At 42.7% G+C, this 23,632-nt stretch overlaps 1 long non-coding RNA gene across 1 annotated transcript; it reads right to left on the bottom strand.

Moving 5' to 3' along the window:
• Nucleotides 1-2,288: 2,288 nt before the first annotated feature.
• LOC125452253 (uncharacterized) lies at nucleotides 2,289-21,452 on the bottom strand. Its single transcript, XR_007247507.2, has 3 exons — nucleotides 21,337-21,452; nucleotides 20,897-21,033; nucleotides 2,289-2,662 (listed from the first exon to the last, which is right to left on the bottom strand). It is a non-coding gene; the product is annotated as an uncharacterized LOC125452253 (long non-coding RNA).
• Nucleotides 21,453-23,632: the final 2,180 nt, after the last annotated feature.

Here is a 23,632-nt window from a genome sequence, read left to right as displayed (position 1 = left end):
CTGAATGAGACAAAGTCACTCTGAACAATTAGTACCTTAAAAATACTTGCGAAATCCATTTTGCAATGACAGAGATCCATTTAAAACAGTGTTGATTCCAAGATCTTTGCTTTTTACTTACATTATTGAGATTTAACTTCTAAATTAAGACAAGCCTGTTTTAATTATCCTTCTTAATAAAGGATGTACATGTTTGCACCACTTCTTTTCCACATTACATCTGTCCATGTGTAGGATTTCAGATCGGCTGCTTAACTTAACCAATTAAAATGTTTGCGTTGGATTAAACATTAATAGGAATTTGCAACAAGAACCATACTTCAGAGTACCGGTGGATACGATAAACAATTATTTATCTGATACCTTGGGGTAAATTTCCATCATTACCACCTGTCCAGTAATCAATGGAACTAAAAGAGGCTCGGTGCTTCAACACATTGCCAATCCGTCCAATTACTAGCAGATGGCAAAGACAGAAGCATTCCCCTTAAGTGTAGCAGAAGGTTCCTGTCAGTGTAGAGCTTGCCCTCAGTGGAACACAGTTAGGACTGGTAATTCAGTATATTCAGTCCGTTCAGGTAGGGTCCACATGTCTGATTATGACCTGAGGCTTAGTTCAGTGGCTTTGGCCCGGATCCAAACTGGCAACTGCCCAAAAAGTTTGACTACATCTACAAATAAGCTGTTTCCCACTGAACAATTCAAGGTGATGTGTATAAAGACTAATGGCAGCTTCAAATAAAGGACACCACTTCTATAACCTGTCCAGGTCAGCATTAACTGAAGAAATCACATGACCAGAATCCATGTTCATCACAGGCAGTTATTTATGTCAATTAAATAGCACTAATTATGTGTCATGATAATCAAGGCATTTCTGATAACATATTAAGAAAGAGTCAATACCAGGCCAGAATCTGTCTTTCAACAGATTTTGCTGCTTCAAAAACACGGATTTTCATCCCTCATCTATTTCTGATCTTTTCTCAGTTCTTTTGTTCACTATTTTCCCTCTAATTACCTTTTATTCATTTGTCACTTTGATTGTCTCCTGCTAAGTTAGATAACATGGCAGTGGTACAGGGCTGTGCCACGACAATACATGGTAACCTCCTGCCTTACTGCTACTCATTTTACTACTCACCAACGATAGTGGGACAAATATCATTTACGTCCAAGTGCAACTGGCATCGATTTATATTTACATCTAATAAGATGGATTTCCAAACTATAGTTGGGAATTCAATGCCCAAATAATTTCCAGAATCTGCTTCCACAGTGCATCGCAAATCAGTGACATAACACAACCTTCAAATTAAATCAACAATAATTGTATCAGAGATAATGGGAACTGCAGATGCTGGAGAATCCAAGATAACAAAAGTGTGAAGCTGGATGAACACAGCAGGCCAAGCAGCATCTCAGGAGCACAAAAGCTGACGTTTTGGGCCTAGACCCTTCATCAGAGAACGTCAGCTTTTGTGCTCCTGGGATGCTGCTTGGCCTGCTGTGTTCATCCAGCTTCACACTTTGTTATCTTAAATTAAATGAACAAATTGGTTAGGCAAGGATGTGGTACCCAAGCTGTGGCACCCAGAGATGGGAAGTGACTCAATAGTACAATGTTGAAACATATGGCAGTGGTATCAGAGTTTTTCTATTTCCTGCTAAATGTATCTTACAGGAAAGCAGCGGAAAACATCTGTTGGAATTGCTGAGCAATTCTGAGTTGAGAAAAATGGTCGATGCTCACCTGGAAGGTAAGAAAATCAACATGTTTTATTCACTGTATTTTTCCTTCAACTTGAATCATTATCCAGATGAAACAAACTCTGTTCACTGAGTTGTTCCTAACAGCTAATCATTTCCATGCTGCAGATAATTCACAGCTTCGGCTGGATTGAAAATTCTGTTCGCCCTTTCTGACCCGATGAAAAGTTCCTCGATTTGCTTCACAGACCATTAGGCAAAGGTGAGAGGGTTCATTCCTTCCTTCCCCCAGACACACTTTGAAAATACAGTGCACCCTAGAGACTTTAGAATCTGGAGATACCTTAGGTAAATATGAGCAGGAGTAGGCCATTAGGCCCCTCAAGGCTTCTGGCAGCATAATTTTTAAATCAGGCCTGTATGCATTCCCAAACTTGCTAAGAATCTAGTCCACTGAAGGCAAATGTAGATCCATAGAACATAGAACATAGAATATAGAACAGTACAGGCCCTTCGGCCCATGATGTTGTTGCGACCTAATATCCTACTAGGGTCAAACTACCCTGCATACCCTACATTATACTATCATCCACGTGCCTATCCAAGAGTTGCTTAAATGTCAAAATGACAAAATGACAAATGACAAAAACTCAAGAGCCACATAAGAATCCAAACAAATAATACAATAAGTGCTAGATGAATTAAGATTGGTCATATTGATGTACTCTCCCCAAATATCTTGTGATCTTGTGGCTGTTTGACTCTCCCTTCAGTCTCGTCATTTTGCATCATGAAGATAATGTTAAGTTGATATTTCAAGTTCAAAACAGGGAAAATGAGGAAAAGGTATGGGATAAATGCCTGCAGAGGAATCATCTGAAGTCTTTGGTTTGATGTCCATTGTCCACTTGCAAGTTTTGCCCTCATCAACTAGTTATGATCTCATTTTTTCCTAAAGTAAAACAAAGAGAAGCATTGAGTATGATGAAAATGAAAGGAAGGTGTTATCTATTAAAGATAACAGGGTGTAGAGCTGGATGAACACAGCAGGCCAAGTAGCATCAGAGGAGCAGGATTGGCCTGTAGTGTTCATCCAGCTCTACACCTTGTTATCTCAGATTCTGTAGCATCAGCTGTTCCTACTATCCCTGTTATCTATTAAAGTGAACTTTCTTAATTTGTAATGAAAAAATTATTTTACAACTCCCAATTACACTTGTTGCAAAAAAATTTTCTAGAACAATCATTGTATTTTACAGGTTCCATTTTAGTGGGGGCAATTTCAACATTAAAAAGCATTGAAAAAAATCAATTTTACACACAAAATAGCACATTGAAAATATTAAAGATTAGGAATAAGTCCACGATAAAAATGTAATGCAATAAATTTTATCCAGTTCACACTGCAAATGCTTTTGATTCTGAGGATTACAGATGAAACAGTATTATGATTTTTTTTTTCTGGAGCCCACTGTCACAGTAATGTTTCAGGCTGTTCTTAGATGTCATCATAATTGTGCCCCCTCCCCTTTGAAATGATGCGTGACCTTTGACCTATCTGTAGACAGACATGTCCACGCCTTCCACCCACTACTGATTCTCTAAATAATGTACCCACATTCAAAACAATTTTGGCATTGATGTGAAAAAAATAGTAATAAAATTAAGAAAGGTCAACCCTCCCCATGTTGCCAGTTGTGTTTTTACAGATTGCAGTGTGGCATTATTGCTCAACATTCAAAATAACTAGCAATTATGTATAAACCCTGTTCAGTAAGACAAGTATCCCTATTGTCTGTCTGTGTAGGCTGTATTTACAATCTCAGTGAGCCTGCACTGCATTCTTTGTTACTTATCTTAGCCTTTGCATGACGTTCAAGGTATTTTGCTTACATTTCAAAGTACAAAATTGTAAATGGGCCTTAAAAAGTTTTGCAGCTGTAATTTCACTAAACCTAATGTGCTCCTTAATTTTTTAAATCTACCTTTTCTCCCTTCAAAGTAACTCCCCACAGTTTCTTCAATAAAGTCTATCTGGTTAGGGTATAAAATTGTTCAGGATTGAGGTAACACAAAGCAGAGGTAATGGATATATGCTCAAGTTGACAGGATTGACTGGTCATGTCCTCCAGGGATCTATGCTAAATTTCAGCTGTTTCACTCTCGTTATAAAAGGGTTGAAGGAAGAAACTACAGAGCCACATATCTGAGTTTGGTGCCGACAGGAAGTGGTACATTAAGTTGTTTAGATAGAAGAAGAAAGTTCCAGTGGAGGTATTGATGGGTTAAGTGAGTGGGCAAAACTGTGGCAGATGCAGTTTAGTGTAGGAAAGTGTGAGGTCATCTGCTTAGAGAGAAAATACACATCAGCGTATTTTATAAATGACAAGAAGTTCAGAACTTGGCCTACTTGCATTCATCCGTCAGAGCATTGAGTACAGGAGTTGGTACATCATGCTAAAGCTGTACAAGACCTGGTTAAGACAATATTTGGAATACTGCGTACAGTTCTGGTCAGTCTGCTGTAGGGAGGACATTACTAAACTGGAAAGGATGCAAAAAAGATTTACCAGGTTGGTGCTGGGCCTGGAGGGTTTGAGTTGTAAGGACAGGCTGGATGGGTCAGGACATTTTCTCTGGAGCATAGCAGGCTGTGGAGTGGCCTAACAGAAATTTGTAAAGTGATGAGAGGTATAGAAAAGATTAACATCCAAGGTCTTTTTCCCTAGGGTAGTGGAGTCCAAAACTGGAAGCATACGTTTAAGGTGAAAAGGGAAAAAATTAAAAGGAGCCAGCTGGACAGTTTTTTTTCCCACACAGAGGGCGGCGCATGTATGGAACCAGAAGAAATGATGGGGATGGGTACGGTTACAATATTTAAGAGGCATTTGCCCAGGTATTTGGATAAGAAAGTTTTAGGAGGATTGTGGATCACGTTCAGACAAAAAGGACTAGTGCAATTTAAAAAATCTGGTTGGCATGGATGAGTTGGGCTGAAGACCCTGTTTCCATGCCTTAGGAATCACTAAAGACTAGTGGATCAGTATACAAATTAACGTCAAAGTAAATGGAATGTTGGCCTTCAACTCCAGAGGGGTTGAACTGCAAAGAGGTGGAATCTTTGTTACAGAAATTCAGAGCTCTGGTTAGACCTAACTGGCATTCTGCATTCAACTCTGATCACTGTACCCAAGGGTGAATATATTCACCAGAATGATGTCAGGTTTAAATTATGAAGGCAGATTATATAAACTAGACTTGAATTTCTTTGAAATTAGAAGATAATGCAGAGATTTAATTGTACTGTTTGAAGGTTGTTAAAGAATTCGATGAGACAGACAGATAGAAATTATTACCTCTGTGGGAGTTCAGATCAAGGAAGCAGAGTGTTAAAATTAGAGTTTGGCCTTGCAGGGATCACTTCAGAAAAGCATTTCTTCTCACAAAGGGTACTGGAAATGTGGAACTTGTTTCACCAAGAAGACTCGGCTATTCAACATTTCAAATAATAGACTGACATTTTTTAACAAACATGCAGAGAGTACTGGAGAAACTCGGCAGGTCTGGCAGCAACTGTGGAGAGAGAAACGGAGTGAATGTTTGAGTCTGGTATGACTCTTCTTCAGAATTGGGTCCTGAGTTTTTTTTTGACCACAGCAGCCTGGTCTTTGCATGTCCAATCAAATGTCAGCTGGTTGGAAGGAAGCCAATTTGGTTTGATTTGGTGCAATTAATATCACGTGTATTTTGATACAGGGTACAGTAATAAGTGTTGTATCGTGTCACCACTCTCCGATGCCAACTTAAGGCATAGAAAAATAAACCAAAGTATGGAATGTAATGGTTGAAAAATGAAGAAAAGAAGAAAAAGTGTTCAACTTTACAGTCCTTCTTGTTAAGTGCTCTGTTATGGGCCATGGGCCTGGTGGCCAGCCACGAGACCCCTTCGCCATGCCACTGCTGCTGGAATGGAAGTTGCCAGCCTTCAGCACCATCTCACCTCCACCGACACCCTGGCCACCCAATGAATCCTCAGTTTATCAGTCAAAGGGATGTATCTGTGCCCAATCATTATGTAGCAGATGAATAATGCCACAAACAGGAAGTCAGTTGTAGCTGGAATCATAAAGGCCTCCTTCTCTCAGCATCAGTGATGAAAATGCAAATGATCTCGTTTCAAAGTCAGAAAGAAGCCACCCAGATACTGTCACCTTCTCCAGCAGCATCTGCTGTATGTTCACCCCAAGGATCAATGGCAGACATCTTCCTCTGCCTCGTGCTGCCTCGTTGCAGCTGATATAAGATAGTCCCATAAAATAGTATCATCTGACAGCTGAAGATTGAGGGGCCATTAGCAAGTTCAAATTTTTATTAATTGGCACTTTCGAAATGGAAGGCAGGCAGTCAATTTCTGTGGCCACTGACCTCAGAAACATAGCAACGTAGAAACATAGAAAATAGGAGAACAAGTAGGCCATTCTGCCCATTGAGCCTGCACTGCCATTCAATGTCATCATGGCTGATCATGCAATTTCAGTTCCCCATTCCTGCTTTTTCTCCACACCATTTGATCCCTTTAGCCACAAGGGTCATGTCCAGTTCCGTTTAGAATATAATGAACTGGCCCCAACAGCTTCCTGTAGGAGAGAATTCCACAGGTTCACAACTCTTTGAGGAGAGAAACTCTCCCTCATCTCAGTCCTGAATGGCCTACCCCTGATTTTTAGACAGTGACCTCCAATTCTGGACATCTCCAACATCAGGAGCATTTTTCCTGCATCTAACCTGTCCGGTCCCATCTGAGTTTTATGTTCCTATGAGATCCCCCTCTATTCTTCTAAATTCCAATGAGTACAGCCTAGCATATCCAGTCTTTCTTCATATGTCAGTCCTGCCATCCCGGGAATCAGTCTGGTGAACATTTGCTGGACTCCTTCAAGAGTAAGAATTCCTTACTCGGGCTAGGAGATCAAAACTGCACACAATACTCAATGTGTGGCCTCTCCAGGTCCCTGTATAACTGCAGCAAGTCATTCTTTCTCCTATATTAAAATCCTCTCACTATGAAGAAGAGCATGCCATTAGCTTTCCTGACCGCCTGCTGCATCTGCAAGCCACCCTTCTGCCATTTGGGAGTCTGGCATAATGGCACTGCATTGTTCAGACAACCTCATCATGCCCTATTTTATTTTCGGTTTGGAGAGGGGTACTGTGTCCAATTTGCAGCCATAATATCCAACCGGACAAGATAGATGCTGGGATAATATTGGGGAATCTGGAATGAAGAAGCACAGTTTTTGCACGAGGGTCTCTCTTTTAAATAGAAGTAAGAAAGAATTGCTTCTCTCTGATATTCAAGGCTATTATTAAAGATGTTATGCAAGGGAATTTAGAAAGTTTAAGCTAATCAGGAAAAGCCAGTGGTCAGGTCAGGAGGGTGGGATGAGGTTAGTAAGTAGGAGACAGGGGTGGGGCTCGAGGTGGGAGGAGGGGATAGGTGGGAGGAAGGACAGGTTGTGGGGGGGCAGGGACAAGCTGGGCTGGTTTTGGGACGCAGTAGGGGGAGGGGAGATTTTGAAGGTTGTGAAGTCCACATTGATACCATTGGGCTGCAGGGTTCCCAAGTAGGATATGACCTTCCGTCCTCCCTGGACTGACCAACCTCCTCCCTACCTCCCCACCTACACTCGCCTTTACTGGCTGCACCCCCGCTTCTTTGACCCGTTTGTCTCCTCTCCACCTATCTTCTCCTCTATCCATCTTCTATCCGCATCCCCCTCTCTCCTTATTTATTTCAGAATCCTCTTCCCCTCCCCCATATCTGAAGAAGGGTCTAGACCTGAAACGTCAGCTTTCCTGCTCCTCTGATGCTACTTGGCCTGGTGTGTTTATCCAGCTCTACACCTTGTTATCTCGAATTCTCCAGCATCTGCAGTTCCTACTATCTCTGAAACATAGGTAAATAAGGATGTTGGTAATCAAATCAACCATCATCTCATTTAATCTTTGAGCGACTGAGTAGATTTCTTCGTCTTCTAATTTATTTGTTTATATTTAAATGGATGTGAAAGTTTGGAATTCTCTATTGTCATGAGTAATGAAAGCTGGGTCACTGAACATGTTTAAGACTGAGTTAGGCAGATGTTTGAATGACAAGAGAGTCATGGTTTATTGCAGCATGCAGCAAGGTGGAGTCGGGCTACAAACAGTTCACCATTATCTTACTCATTGGCAAAAGCAGGCCCGAGAGTGCAAAGGACTCCCTCTGTTTTTCTGTATGTGTCAATAAAATGTTCCCTCACCCTTAAAACCATGCCATTAAACATTGCTTTTCTCCCTTTACTTGCTCTTCACCAGCTTCCATTCCTGCACTAGCTCCTGCTCTGCTGCATCACTGGAGATATTGCAGTGGAAAGGGTTCCCTTATAGGAACATGCCCTGGTCAAGCGCAACTCAGCAGCAAAGCTAGCTGACACCCTTTGGCAGTCATTTATAATGTAGAGTTCACCCATTGCTCAGCCTTCAGAATCATTCTTTATCTTGTTCATGGTACCATTAACTGGGGCAAATGGTGAGTTTAACAGTGCTACTGCAATGTATCATCACTCATGATGTTGCTTGGCCCCAAGTTATTTTGAAAAAATTGCGAATGGGAATTAAAGGGAAAAACACTTACTTTGTATCTCCTAGAATCCCTACAGTGTGGAAACAGGCCCTTTGGCCCAACAAATCCACACTGCCACTTAAAGCAACCCACCCAGAACCATCCCTTTATAACCCACCTAAGCTACAAATTGCTGAATGAAAACTGTGACCAATTTAGCATGGCCAATCCACCTAGCCTGCACAGCTTTAGTCAGTTGGAGGAAACCCACACAGAAACAGGGAGAACGTGCAAACTCCACACAGACAGTCACCCAAGGGTGAAATTGAACCCAGGTCCCTGGCACTGTGAGGCAGCAGTGCTAACCACTGAGCTACTATGCTGGAAGGTGATAGACTATGCCCCACTTGCCTGGGTAATGTAATGAATAAACATGGCTTGTGCTTCCTTGAGTTTAAAATGCTTGAAGTTCAAGAAATTGAATTAGGAATGCAGTAAAACTTCCTTTCCACGAAATGTATACCTACAAAGTGCTTTGTGAATAATTAACACCTTATATTTGAAACAATAATGCAACTATAAGGCCATATTAGGTTTCAAAAAGTGCTATCAAAAATAGTGTATGGAATTTCACCAATCAGGAAGAGATTGAATTAGTCATGACTATAACATGTGGGACTCAGTTCATCTAGATTTAAACCGTGAGTGTACTGATTCAGCATATACTAGTCAGAATGTCAAGAGCTCTTTCTAAGAGAAAATATTCCTTTAATTTCCAGCCAAGAGAGGAGATAGAACAACAGGTTTGTTGTTCCTGTCATCATGTCACAGCATATTCAGAGTTAAAGAGTTAAATTATGATGACAATTTGCATAAAGTCGACTTCTGCTCCCTTGGGTTTCGCAGGTTAACATAATACAGTACTATATATACAACACAGCACAGGAACAGGCCCCTCGGCCCTCCAAACCTGCCAAGGTTCAGGGTAGTAATTAAACTGCAGGTTTAAAATTCACCAGGAAACCAAATAACAAATTGAGAAGAAACGTCTTTAACTCAAAATTGCTAAGAATGCTTTGAATGAAGTTGCTTTCACTCGCGTGGATACCTCAACCAGGGAACATAAGGTGGGAGCCTGAGTGAGCATGTGAGAGCTGTGGCAGAACTGGATATGACGCCTGGTGAGGTGTACCTCAAAGTTGGGACAAATCACACCATCTTTTACGCTTTTCACAAGCAGTGCAACAAGGTTTTCACTAGGCAGCAGCGACCAGCCACTTAAAGAAGTGTTATTGTTGCTAAACACCTTGTTAATGGTACAACTCACTTCATTGATATTTGGCCTTCTATCTTACCAAACTCACTAAACAAGCCACATCTTGCAACTTGGAAACTACAGTGGATACCTCCTGGATTCAGCTCACTGCTTCCTCAGAACTGCCTGCGTGTTGCTTACGATCAAGCTGCATCTCAAGACATGATCTATGGGCACCAGCCACACATGGTACTCATCTATGGACATTGGCATCTGGCATTTTCTCACTACCATCGTGAGATCTTTCCTATACACTGGCAGTGCAGTCCAGATGCTCAGATTTTCATTACAGGGCACACAGTGTAAGGGTGGACGGTTGATGGCCGAGTGGCATTATTGCTGGGTTGTTAATCCAGAGACTCAGGTTCAAATCCCACCATGGCAGGTTGGGAAATTTGAATTCAATTTAAAAATCTGGGATTAAGTCTCTAACAATGAGTCAATTGTCAGGAAAAACTCATCTGGTTCACTAATGTCCTTTAGCGAAGGAAATTCAACATTCTTACCTGGTCTGGCCTACATGTGACTCCAAACTACTCTCTGGGCAATTGGGAATGGACAATAAATGTCAGCTAATGATGTCCTCATCCAGTGAACGAATAATAAAAAATGGCAACTAATGTTGGACAGCCGCAGCAGAAACACTTTGCTGAACAGACAGGTGCCCAGTTCATGGACTGGACCAGGCATCACAGATTTGCTCATTTGCTCCCTCAGTGTTCCATCACTTAGTGGTTACCTGCTGCACCTATTAGCAGAGTCACACAACCTGACCACTCCCCTTGTTAGCCAGCAGGCCTCAGTGAAGGGGGCAGTCGTCTTGCCCTACAGCAGTGTGTCAAGTCAATCTCACACCATGCACTACATGCCAGCAGCTTCAGGGAATGGGTCATAGTCAATCCTGTGGGTCTATGATAGCTAAGTCGCAATTTAAAGTGATTGAGGAAATATACAACTGTCACATTGTCCGTGATCATGAAGTGATACTGGATGCTGTAACAAAGCCTTTTGGGGCTATACAGAGAGACCATGGCCCATGTCTAAACCTTCTGTTTGAGCCGTTCACACACTGCCATCACGTTTTAGAATACATTCCTCCTTCATTACATGTGATGGCCTTCTCCGCTTGTCTCCCATTCCCTTTGTCCTGTTTCAATTCTCCCTTTTTGACAATTGGCCCTTTTACTACCTCCTTAAATATTCCTGCCCTTCCCCCGATCCTAATCTCAATCACTTACTCATTCCCAGGCAGCCCACATTCAGTTTCACTGCTCTTTCTCCCTCCCTGGCACACCAACACACTCCACTGCATTCTCCATTGAGAAATCTAGATGCCAGTTCTCATTATTCCCATTGCCCTAATGACTCCCCTTTGTATCCAACCTGTTCACCCCATTCCCCAGGATCCTGGTGTGAATTTCCCCTGTTCTGAAGTAACTATGGCTCAGATGGGCATTGTCTTCCCAATTCATTCCCAACTATGGCTTTTTACCTTTAAATAAAATCAGGAGGGCTGCAAACGCAACACCCCATTTGGGGAGCCATGGTGGCTCAGTTATTGTCATTCCTGCTTCACAGCACCTGCGACCTGGGTTTGATTCTACCCTCAGGTGATTGTCTGAGTGGTGTTTACATATTTTTCCCTGTGTCTGCGTAGGTTTCCTCTGGGTGCTCCAGTTTCCTCCCGCACTCCAAAGATGTGTGGGTTAGGTGGATTGTCCATGCTAAATTGCCCACAGTGTTCAGGGATGTCTGAGTTAGGTGGATTAGCCATGGGAAATGCAGTTTCAAAGGAATAGGGTAGGGGAATGGGTCTGGGTGGGCTGCTAGTCGGAGGGTCGGCGCAAATCGATGGCCTGTTTCTACCTTATAGGGATTCTATGAAAAAGTGAGTGGGTTTGGGAGAAAGTGGCTGAAATTAGGATAACATCAGATGCCACAAACTCCCACTCTTAAACTTCAGTACAATCTGCTGCACTCAGGAAGCCCTGTTGAGGAGTAGGTTATCAGTGATAATGTGACTCATTCATTCAGAGTTGTTTTGACAATGAATTTGAACTTTAACTGTGTATACAGTAGATTCCCAGGCATTGTGGAAATCTCCAGTGAAATCCATCTGGATTTGAGAGGTTGAAGAAATCACAGGCAAAAAGCCCTTCAGGTCCCAAGACCTCATGTGAAAGATTTTGCTCAGTGGCTTTGTTCTGATCATGTGCTTTCACAACTTTAGGTGATTTCCAAAATTTTGAAGGCCATTTCTATGACCTTGGACAGCATTCAGGCTGCTTTCTTTGGATCCAAGATGAGGACCACAATGAGCATCAGGAACAACAGAACCAGTGTCAGCACCAGCTGCTGACCTTCCATTGCACTGGAGAGAGGGGCTGAACACAGCAAAATCCCTGACACGGGATTCAAAGGTAGTGTTAAGGGCTACAATTCTTCTCAAAACTTGCTAGCAGTGTTAAGTGCCATTTCCCCAAGAGGTACGGGTGTCATGTTGTATGGGCACTGACATTGGCAATCTCCTGGAAGAAGATATCTCTATTCCAACTAGAGTACAGTAGGCACTTGTAGAATCTCAATGTGCTACCCACAAACGTATTTCACAGGTCACTGAGCAAGAGTTGTCACGGTCAGAGACTCGGTGCACTTTTCAGTTGATGAGGCAAGTCAAAATTATCAATGCTCAGATTTGCAGTTCTGACTGGTTTCCCACAGGTCTAGGGAATCATCACTGCAGACATGTGACAATCAAGTAGTTGCCCAGAACAACCCTAATCATCAACTACAAAGGTTTCAATTCCATTAATGTGGAGTTGTAGTTAAAATAACTCCACAGAGGCTGGTATCCCACCACCAAGTCACCCTTTAGTTACAGATGCACAGTAAATGGACTCTGACCATCTGATTCAGAGCCAGTCCCCGGAGTAGGGAGAGTCCCTGAGACTGCTGTTTATATCTGTCAGTCAGGACTCTCTGATTGGTCCAGGTTAACAGCCCTAATCAGGGAACTTGTATTCAATGAGATCCACCTGGCAAACCTAGTTCCAATCACTACAGTAGCCAACCATAAGAAGATCCTTGTGTAAGTCTGTGCAAGATTCTCAGGTTTATCAGCACACCTGCTGGTGCCGATGGATCAGGAAACCCAGATGTTAAAATCGAATACAGTGGTTGGGCAAATGAGCCACTGTCAAACGTATTGCACAAACTTTCAGGCTCTCCTTGTGTTACCAAGCTCCTTGCACCCAGAGTTAAATCCAGCACCCTCCCACCTCTGACCTCTGCACTCAACTCTCAGGTCCATATGTCCATTACTGCAAGTGCACCCTCTCAAAATTTAACCTTGCAAATGTTTGACGTCTGTATGGAGTAAGTGACAGAATCTGATATGAAATATGAGAAGCAGAGGATTCAGTTAACTGTGTCCGTTTATCCTTCAAGCAGTGGGAAACGAGGTCTATTGCACTGTTGTCAGGCCCAATCTCTCAGGACATAGAATTTCACCTTTGCAATATTTAGCGCCAACGGAAACTAAGTCAGACTCATTAGCAAAGGTTAAGTGGTTCATTTCTTGTCGTTAGAGGAGAAGCAAAGCCTAAGGGAGCACTTTCAATATAAATTACTCACTTTGTACACACTGTTTATTCAAAAGAGAATGTTGCTGTGTTTTTCCACAGAACTGCAATATTCTACCCTTGATATACACAATTATAAATTGAAAATATGTGCTGGTAGTGGAAATAGAACCATAAAGTTGGTTAAGGCAAATTAAGTAATTTTGTTTCAATTTGTGGAAAAGAATGAAGGAAAATAAACTCCAAATAAATTAATTTAAATCTAAGATCTCCATCCTCACTGGAATGAACAGATTTCCAAAACAAGTCCTTTCCTGTCATGAGTAAAAACTCTCCAGCAGCGTTCTGAAGAAGGGTCACCGGACCCGAAACATTAACTCTGTTTTTTCCTTCACAGATACTGCCAGACCTGCTGAGCTTTTCCAGCAACTTTGTTTTTGTTCCTGATTTACAGCATCCGCAGTTCTTTCATTTTTTTTTCTCTCCAGCAGCATGTTCATCTGATGGTTCTTAATGGGAGAAGTTGTTTTCACAACTCTTTTGACATTTATCAAGCTAACTTTATTACAATGCATTCTTAATACGACACTAAATTACACAGGTGATGGTTGTTGGTGATTCCGAGCTCGTATCAATCTAAGTGAGAAAACATTTAATCATCCAGTGCTTCAGTTCACTTGAACCTCTTGATGAGGAGTCACAAAGAGAACTTTGTGACAAATTGTAAATGTGGCATTTATATCCTGTAATCTGAGCTGCTTAAAATTTTACCTTTGCCAAACCTGAGTGATCATATTCCACGTGTAACTAACTAAATTTCTGGCAATTGACTGTTTCTACTTGCTTCTGTCATCTTTGAAATGTTCACAATGTAAAGGGTCCTGACAGTAAGCAACAAAAGATAACATTGGGTCCCATGAGGAAAACAGACTGAATCCTTCCCAAGTGATATAAATGAGAATGATTCTGCCATGTGATTCCTCGGTAAGAAATAAATTCCATAAAAATAACATGCAACTATTTATTCAACTTATTCCACAGATATGGTATTTGGGTGTCATTAAAGTTATTCTGATTTAGGTCTGATTTTATGTTCAATTCCTGTAAGCAATTAATGCATCTCATGGCATAATGGGAAGCAGTAATCAACAATGTGTTTGGTTGTCATTGTGAACATTTTTTGAGGAGTGACTGCATAAGAACATTCAAATCAGGTACATAACCACAATTTTTTTTAACTAGCAAATCACTCATATGTAATACAGAGCTGTCTACTTGAATATTATTCTGGATGTGTTTTAAATGCCTAATGCCAGTAACAAAGACACAACCCTATTTAAGTTACCATGAAAGCTTACTAAATGGTGAACTGAAGAGAGAAGCACGTGCCTGTTATATGTAAAGTAAAATGTTAAAATCAAGATTTTTCTGATGTTTACCATGAGTCACACAACTAAAAGTTCAAATGAATGACTAAAATATTCTGTTTTCAGAACTATATTGGGCAACTGCAAGGGGAAAGTCATAAACGAACCTTGTAACTCCTCACCTGAATGAATTATGCAAATAAAGGCTTACTAAATAATAAAACTAATTGGTAGTCATACTGTCTGGCCTCTTACAACTGGATTTTTTAAAACTCAACATGGATTAGTTGTTGGCCTTTATGTCTACTTCCACATAAAGTTGTTTTGCCCATTACCATTGGTGTCTGTTCCCCTCAAGTTCTCAGGATTTCCATTCCTTTACAATTCAACATACATAATCAAGTAACAAAAGCAAAAGGCTAAGCAGCCACTGAGCTTATAGCCCAGCAACCATGTTTCCACAATTTGATTTGCAATGCATTAAAAGTACAGGTGAGAGTGATCAGCGTTGGGTTCTTGGAAGATAGAGGGTTATTTGGTTGAAAAATGATGAAGTGGAATGCAAAAGAAACCTTTCACTTGCTGTCAGGGCTCCTGCAACCACAATACAGTGTAATCTGGGTAATGCTTACTCTCACTTTTATTGTCTATAATGCCTAGGAAATCACAGCCATCCTGTTGCGATAGAATACAAGCTCAGTTGTCTTTGGCAGTATTTCCGTCTTCCAATCAGGGTCCCACTCAGCATCTCTCATGATTGCTGAAACGTCTCTTCCAGACCAACGTAAAAGGAGGTGAATTAGTGCTAGCAAATAATCCAGAAGCCTCTGAGACAGGGGGGACAGCGAGATAATTAAAACACTGAGGAGATTGCCGAGTACTTTATTAACTCAGTCACTTCTATTCAAGTAGAAAGATCTGCAGACAATTCACTACTACAATTGACAGATGCATCAGCTGCAGACATTTCCTAAAAGAAATTACTATGCAAGCCATAACTACTTCTTCCCTTCAATCCTTCAGGCCCTGACTCCTGCCGTGGTACAGTTCCACTGGTAAGAGTCCCTCCCCCAGCGGCTATCCTTTTCTTGTAGCTGCACAGCAGTAGCAGGCTATGCAACCACAGAAGAATTCACAGTCAAATCAGGTTGGCTCTCCACCTCTTTCTCTCTGTCTGTAAAATTCTGTCAGTGTTTGTCTGATTACATTCCTATGAAATGTCTTGGGATAGTCCAGCACATTGAAGGTGCTATATAAATACTGGCATACTTTTTTTTTCCTTCAGAGGATATTGAAGACGAATCAGGAACAAAAATCTGAATCCCCTGCCACAGACCACACTCCAACCCCTCCACACCACTCAGAGTTACGAAGATTTACAATAACATCTTCGGCATTAAATTGGGATCAGCCAATTTAACACAATTCAGTTGAACCCAGTGTCTTGTGATGTACCTAATGTGTGATCCATTTAGCTACTAATGTGGATCAACCATTTCAATCCTGAATTTGTATCAATGCTTCCACATTATAATTTGCTCTTTACTGCTTTTCCTCTTTATTTTCTGGAATTCTTTTAGGAGATGGGTTCGGATTTTACTTTGGCTGATATTGAGACATTTTGAATTTACCCAGTAATGTTTCTGTTCTATTTAGCCATGTTGACAGTTTGAGAATTTTGAACTCAGTTCTTAGATGCAAATATGTTTGCAAATAACTGGACAGTTAGTAACAACATAGGGCTTAATGCGAGCATTGAGTGATCTGGTTGTAATGCGTGATTAGTGTGAGCTGTGCTGGAGTACTGAACAATAAACTGCTTACAACACAAGGTGCTGTTTCATTTCCAGCATGCAGCACACACGATGCAACAGTGTCTGCTCTGTCAGCCAAACAGATTAGCTCAATTCAAAAACCTGCCAAATAATGTGGTCATTGGGAACATTCAGGAACTTTTTTTTATACCAAAACAGGGGGAACAGATTAAAGCTTGAACCATTTCATCCTCTGTTGATTTATTTGAAATGTCACAACGTAACGAAATGAAACCGTCATTACAACCACCAGTAAAAGTCGTCTAGAAATGAAGCATTTCATCCATACAGCAGAGACTGGGGAGAGGGTGAAACACCAGAAGTGAGTGAAGAGTAAAGATGCAGCAACTGAAGGCAAAAGGAATAAAGGGTTAGGTTGAGACTGTTTCCCTGAATAAGAATTGGAGAAAACTCAAGTTGTGTATAAGATTTGGCATGGATTGGCTGGGCTGAAAGCCTTATTTTTGTGCAGTATATCTTCATGGGATGAGGGTGTCGCTGGCCAAGACAGCATTTATTGGTTAATCTTACCTGCGCTTGTGAACCCTAAGTAATTCTAAACAACAGAATAAATTAGTATGTCTTAACCACCAACAATAAAGCATTACTAGAATAGATTAAAAACTAAAATGCTTCATGCTTCCCCTTCAAAAGCATGGGGCAAATGAACCCTATCTGATGAAGGGTCTAGGCCCGAAACGTCAGCTTTTGTGCTCCTGAGATGCTGCTTGGCCTGCTGTGTTCATCCAGCTCCACACTTTGTTATCTCGGATTCTCCAGCATCTGCAGTTCCCATTATCTCCTATCTGACGCAATGTCGGTTAGTGGATATAAACTGTCTCATGCTCACTATTGATTAATAGTCATGAAGTCTTTATTCGATGCCTTTCTAAAATGATTGGTGCACACCATATTGTATCAGCATATCTATATTCCCATTGCAGAAAGTGAGGAGTTCATTCCCATTGCAGAATAGTGAGGAGTTCATTCCCATTGCAGAGTGAGGAGTTCATTCCCATTGCAGAACCATCATTCCCATGTAGACTTCTGCCATCTCTCTAAGTTTAGAAATGATTCAGCATTGTCTCCTTTCCTCCCCCCTCCCAGACCGTAAACGGCTCTTAACTCTTAACCACCCAGTGAAATGGCCCAGCAAGCCACTCATTTCAGGGGCAATCAGGGATGGGCAGCAAATGCTGTGCTTAGTATTTAGGTCCCAAGAGTGGATCAAGAGAAATCAAAATTACGAGAAATAAAAATTTGCATCGTTAAGGACAATGTAAGAAAGGGACAATGTTTAGTTTTATTTTAGATTAGTTATGAAATAGGTGGTGGAATTGTGAAATTTTTTTTGTTCACATGCATTTTTATGATGTTTTACATTCTTCACTTGAAGAACTGGGGAGGTTAACAGTGCAGTGCATTAAAACAAACTCTTGCTGAGTGACAAGAATCCCAGAAGTGTTCAGTTTCTTTACTTGTCCATGGAATGTGACCATCACTGGCTAAGTCAACAATTTTTTGCCCATCCCTAATTGCTCAATGGGTAGTTAAGAGTCAACAACGTTGCTATGGGTCTGAATCACATGTGCACTAGTCTAGCTAAGCTGACAGATTTCCATTCCTGCAGGGCATTGGGGAATCAGGTAGGACTTTCTAAAAAAAAACAACCGTCAACAATAATTACAGAGATAATAGGAACTGCAGATGCTGGAAAATTTGAGATAACAAGGTGCAGAGCTGGATGAACACAGCATCAGAGGAGCAGGAAAGCTGCCGTTCCAGATCTGGACCCTTCTTCAGAGAAAAAAAATCTAAAGAAGGGCCCAGACCTTTCTCTTTTCTGATATCCGTAATAAAATCTTTTCAACCTTTAAAAAAAAAAGCTCTCTGATGAAGGGTCTAGGCCCGAAACGTCAGCTTTTGTGCTCCTGAGATGCTGCTTGGCCTGCTGTGTTCGTCCAGCCTCACATTTTATTATCTATCTATATCAGAAATTCTCTAGGGAAAGTCCCAAGTTGTGGCCTAATCTTTGATGAGCTATCTGTCCTCATCCAGAGGAGCGGAGGCATGCCACTAAGTGAATGAGCATAAAATCAATGCCATGTTCCTACTGCTGCTCACTGTCTGGAAGTACAAGGAGAAAGTGCCAAGTGAAAACAGAATTCTGTTTTGAAGCAACTATGTGGCTGACAACACAGTGTCAGAAGAGCAGTGTCCTAGCTCGCAATTAAAGTCTTCAAGAGGTATCACAAAATTGCTGGAGAAAAGCAATCTGATTCTTGATGTCTAACAGGTAACTTTACCGGTGGATCTTGTTTGAAAATGTAGAACACACTCAGGTAGATTATAACTAAATACTTGTCCCAGACAAATGCTCCACTTCAACTGCTAATTTCTTGGTCAACCAGATCATTGCCTTTCCTTTAGCCTAAGTGTAAATATCTTATGTGTCATGTCTCCTCTGGTTAAAAACACGCATGATCTTTATCGTCTAACGATATTCATTACATTAGCAATGTGCTTTGTTAATTGTTTCTTGTCCTTTAGAAGTAGATTATAAATCAATGTTGTTAAACGGATTTCTCACAGACTTACATTCAGAGCATCTACACTCGCTTTATTCAACACAATGCATTTCACTTCTTATTAATGTTCTTGAGCATGGAGGTGGCTCCATTTGACACATCACATTCAGTCCTGGTTGGAGAAAGCTGCTTCACTTTAAACAGTTACACAAGCTGTATGTGACAATATCTCACCTCATTCTTCCAGGGTTGCTGTGTACACAGGTAAAGTGAAGGTGGTGACAGCATTGTAATAATGTCATTTAACTGGTAATCCAGGGACCGAGGGTAATACTCTGGTGACATAGTTTCAAATCACACCAAGTCAACTGGTGAAATTTGAGTCCGGTAAAAACTTGGAATTGAAAGCAGCAATGTAACCATTGTTGATTGTCATAAAAAGTCTTTGGTCCACTAATGTCCTTCAGAGAAGAATCGCTGCTATCCAGGGTGGTATGGTGGCTCAGTGGTTAGCACTGCTGCCTCACAGTGCCAGGGATATGGGTTCAGCTGAACCCTCAGGTGGCTGTCTGTGTGGAGTCTGCACATTTGCCCCTTGTTTGTCTGGGTGCTCCAGTTTCCTCCCACAGTCCAAAGATATGCAGTTCAGGTGGGGTTTGCCATGGGCAATAGGGGATGGGTCTGGGCAGGATGCACTTTGGAGGGGAGGTGTGGGGCTAGATGGCCCGCTTCCACACTGTAGGGATTCTATGATTAATTAAATTCATTAACAGCTGAACTTTACTAATGAGCATAAACAAGGGTTAATTAATTCTAAGAACTTTGACATTATAAGCATTTACTTCCCATCCCTAAATGCACTTGAAAAGATGGCATTGGAACATCTTGTTGTGCTGTTATCAGTGCTTTGATGGAAGCAAGATAACAGAATGAATGTCATGCTGCTTTATAGGGTAGAGTCAGACCATTTCATGGCTCACAGCTGCACCCATGAGCCTTGTCCGAAACCGCACATTATTTTCATTAACTTAGGCAGGACGAAAGTTCTGGATGCAGCTTGTGATTCATGATTGGCTTCCAGCTCTCATTGGAGAGTTAGAAGATGTCGAAGGCAAGGGAAGTCACCTCTAGCCCACTGCTCACAAAAGAGCAACAAATAGCACAACGCCCACAGATCAGAAGGACATAGCCCTGACATACTGCTGGAAGTGATCTGTCACCCTCAGATTGTGCTTATAATATATAGCGTTTGTGACTGATACATAGTTGCTTTGTATGCTGCCCATTTCCAGCATTTCCGTCATGAATTAGTTGTTTTCTGCCAAAGCTGACACACTGCCGTATCTCATCACCTCATTGTATGCACCAGTCTTATAATGCCTGCTCCTGTTAAGTCTTTGACGTTCAAATCTGCACCATGACTCAACTCACAACCCTGGCAAGATGCCACAGCAACAGAGTTCACCTGTTGTATCCCTTGCTCCATTTCAGATGCTGAGACACCCACAGCAAGCATCTTAACACACTCCACCATTGGAGAACGCAAAGAATTGAGCAACATCCTGCCATGAGGCATTTGTTTCCAGTCCCAATAGGATATGAATTTACAGACAATTTTTTTCAAAAACCTGAATATTAGCAGGCAATTAAAATGGCAGTTGCAAATCATGTGACCGTTTTTAATTTAAGCTACAAGTCAAGAGTTCAGTCAGTCCCAAGGAAATATTTAACTAAATATAAATGTTCCCAGTCATGTAGGGAATTTGCACATCAGTTTGTTCAAGAAAACAAAAAGACAGCAGAATCACGAGAATGCCTGCCTCCAAATTTCATACAGAACAGAAGGGAAGATGAAAAATTATTTGGTGGCAATCAGAAATGAATGGCCTTTATCAATGTTCTACTCCACCAGGATAACAACTTCAAATCTTCAGAGGTGTTAGCCCACAGGATATGGAATCAATATGATTGCCTTACCATATTTGGACAAATAGTTAGAACTTGGGAGAAGCGACGTCGAGGTAGCCATGTTTGTCTTTGTCTGGTTAGAAGATCACCTTGCATCTCTTTCCAGAAGTTCCACCAACATTATCAGAAGCACAAGATCAGCCAGTCTGTGAACCAAACTGGAAATTAACCACAAAATATCAGAAAGCTAAGGTATGTATGCTAGATGCAGCAGTTTAAAGTGCACCTGAGAGCAAAATTCAACCACAAGGAAACTGAAAGCTCAGTGAGAACTTTTCACCTTGCCAAACACTGATTTAAGAGCTTCAAAACCCTCTGAGGAATATTACAGCGCTTTCAGATCCTGAGTAAGTGCCGATGCAGTGCAGTTGCCCGTGAAGTTTAAATTTCTAACTAATACTGCAAATGTCACATACAGTGAGCTAGATGTTGACATATGTGCTACTTACCTGGATACACACCTCGGAATAGCTACACTATTTAATTTCTGATGTAACTCGTTGATTAGCAGCACAAGTTAACTTATCACATATATAGCCAGACACCCTATTCCCCTGAACTGACTACCCACCTCACATCTGACGTCAACGGAACCCCTCCCCCAGCCGCCGCAACCCCGCCCACACCCGAAGCCGACATCGCTCCGCCCACAGCCTCCACAGCCAGCAACCCCAGAGGAGACAGCCACACTGAGCCCTGCCGAATTTTCACCATCCCCCCAGAACTCCCCCTGACGAAGGACGAATGGTCAGTCCTCAGCAAGGGGGCTCACCTTTACCCCCCTCCACCCACACATCAACAAATACCAGTCACGGCTAGACATCGAGCAGTTTTTCTGCCGCCTCTGCCTCCATGCTTACTTCTCTAATCGTGAGCCTAACTCTCCCTCCACTGACCCCTTCTGCTGCCTCCAACACAAGTCCTCCTCCTGGACACTGCGCACCCCCCCGCGCCCCCAACCTCCTACCCTCCCTCAATCTCATCTCCAACTGCCGTCAAAATATCATACGCCTCAAACTCTCTACCCCTCTCACTCACTCCAACATCTCCCTTGCAGAATGGGCAGCCCTCCACTCCCTCCGCTCCAATCCCAACCTCACCATAAAACATGCTGACAAGGGAGACGCAGTTGTAGTATGGCGCACTGACCTCTACATTGCTGAGGCCAGAAGCCAACACTCCAACACCTCCTCCTACCGCCCCCTGGATCATGACCCCACCTCCGAGCACCAAACCATCATCTCCTAAACCATTCACAACCTCATCACCTCAGGTGACCTCCCACCCACAGCCTCCGACCTCATTGTTCCCCAACTCTGCACAGCCCACTTCGATCTCCTTCTCAAAATTTACAAACCTGCCTGCCCTGATCGGCCCATTGTCTCCACCTGCTCCTGCCCCACCGAACTCATCTCCACTACCTGGACTCCATTTTCTCCCCCTTGGTCCAGGAACTCTCTACGTACGTCTGTGACACCACCCACACCCTTCACCTCCTCCAGAACTTCCAATTACCCAGTCCCCAACACCTCATTTTCTCCATGGACGTCCAGCTCCTATACACCTGCATTGCCCATGCAGATGGCCTCAAGGCCCTCCGCTTCTTCCTGTCCCACAGGCCCGGCCAGTCCCCCTCCACCGACACCCTCATCCGCCTAGCTGAATTTGTCCTCACCCTCAACAACTTCTCCTTCGATTCCTCCCACTTCCTACAGACAAAGGGGGTGTCCATGGGTACCCGCATGGGCCCAAGCTATGTCTGCCTCTTTGTAGGTGACATGGAACAATCCCTCTTCCGTACCTACACTGGCCCTAAACCCCACCTCTTCCTCCGTTACATTGATGATTGTATCGGCACTGCCTTGTGCTCCCAAAGGAGGTCAAACAGTTCATCCACTTCACCAACACCTTCCACACTAACCTTAACTTCACCTGGACCATCCCCAACACATCCCTCACCTTTCTGGACCTCTCTGTCTCCATCTCAGGCAACCACCTACAAACCGATGTCCATTTCAAGCGCACCGACTCCCACAGCTACCTAGAATACACCTCCTCCCACCCACCTTCCTGCAAAAATTCCATCCACTATTCCCATTTCCTTCGCCTCCGCCGCATCTGCTCCCAGGAGGAGGCATTCTCCTCCCGTAAATCCCAGATGTTTTCTTTCTTCAAGGACCGCAACATCCCCCCCGCAGTGGTCGAGAACGCCCTTGACCAAGTCTCCCGCACTTCTCGCAACTCAGCCCTCACACCCCGCCCCTGCAATAACTGCCAAACGAGAATCCCGCAAGTCCTCACATATCACCCCACCAACCTCCAGATACAACACATCATCCTCTGACACTTCCGCCATCTACAACCCAACCCCACCACTAAAGTCACTTTTCCCTCCCCACCCTTGTCTGCTTTCCAGAGAGACCACTCTCTCCGGGACTCCCTTGTCCGCTCCACACTCCCGTCCAACCCCACCACACCTGGCACCTTCCCCTGCAACCGCAGGAAGTGCTACACTTGCCCCCACACCTCCTCCTTCACCCCCATCCCAGGCCCCAAGATGACTTTCCACATCAAGCAGATGTTCACCTGCACATCTGCCAATGTGGTATACTGCATCCGCTGTTCTCGTTGTGGCTTCCTCTACATTGGGGAAACCAAGCGGAGGCTTGGGGACCGCTTTGCAGAACACCTACGCTTGGTTCGCAATAAACAACTGCACCTCCCAGTCGCAAACCATTTTAACTC

Source organism: Stegostoma tigrinum, chromosome 4 (assembly GCF_030684315.1).
Source record: "Stegostoma tigrinum isolate sSteTig4 chromosome 4, sSteTig4.hap1, whole genome shotgun sequence".
NCBI classification, from domain to species: domain Eukaryota; kingdom Metazoa; phylum Chordata; class Chondrichthyes; order Orectolobiformes; family Stegostomatidae; genus Stegostoma; species Stegostoma tigrinum.
The sequence above is the reverse complement of the archived record's forward strand: the minus strand, read 5'-3'. Positions and strand labels throughout refer to the sequence as shown.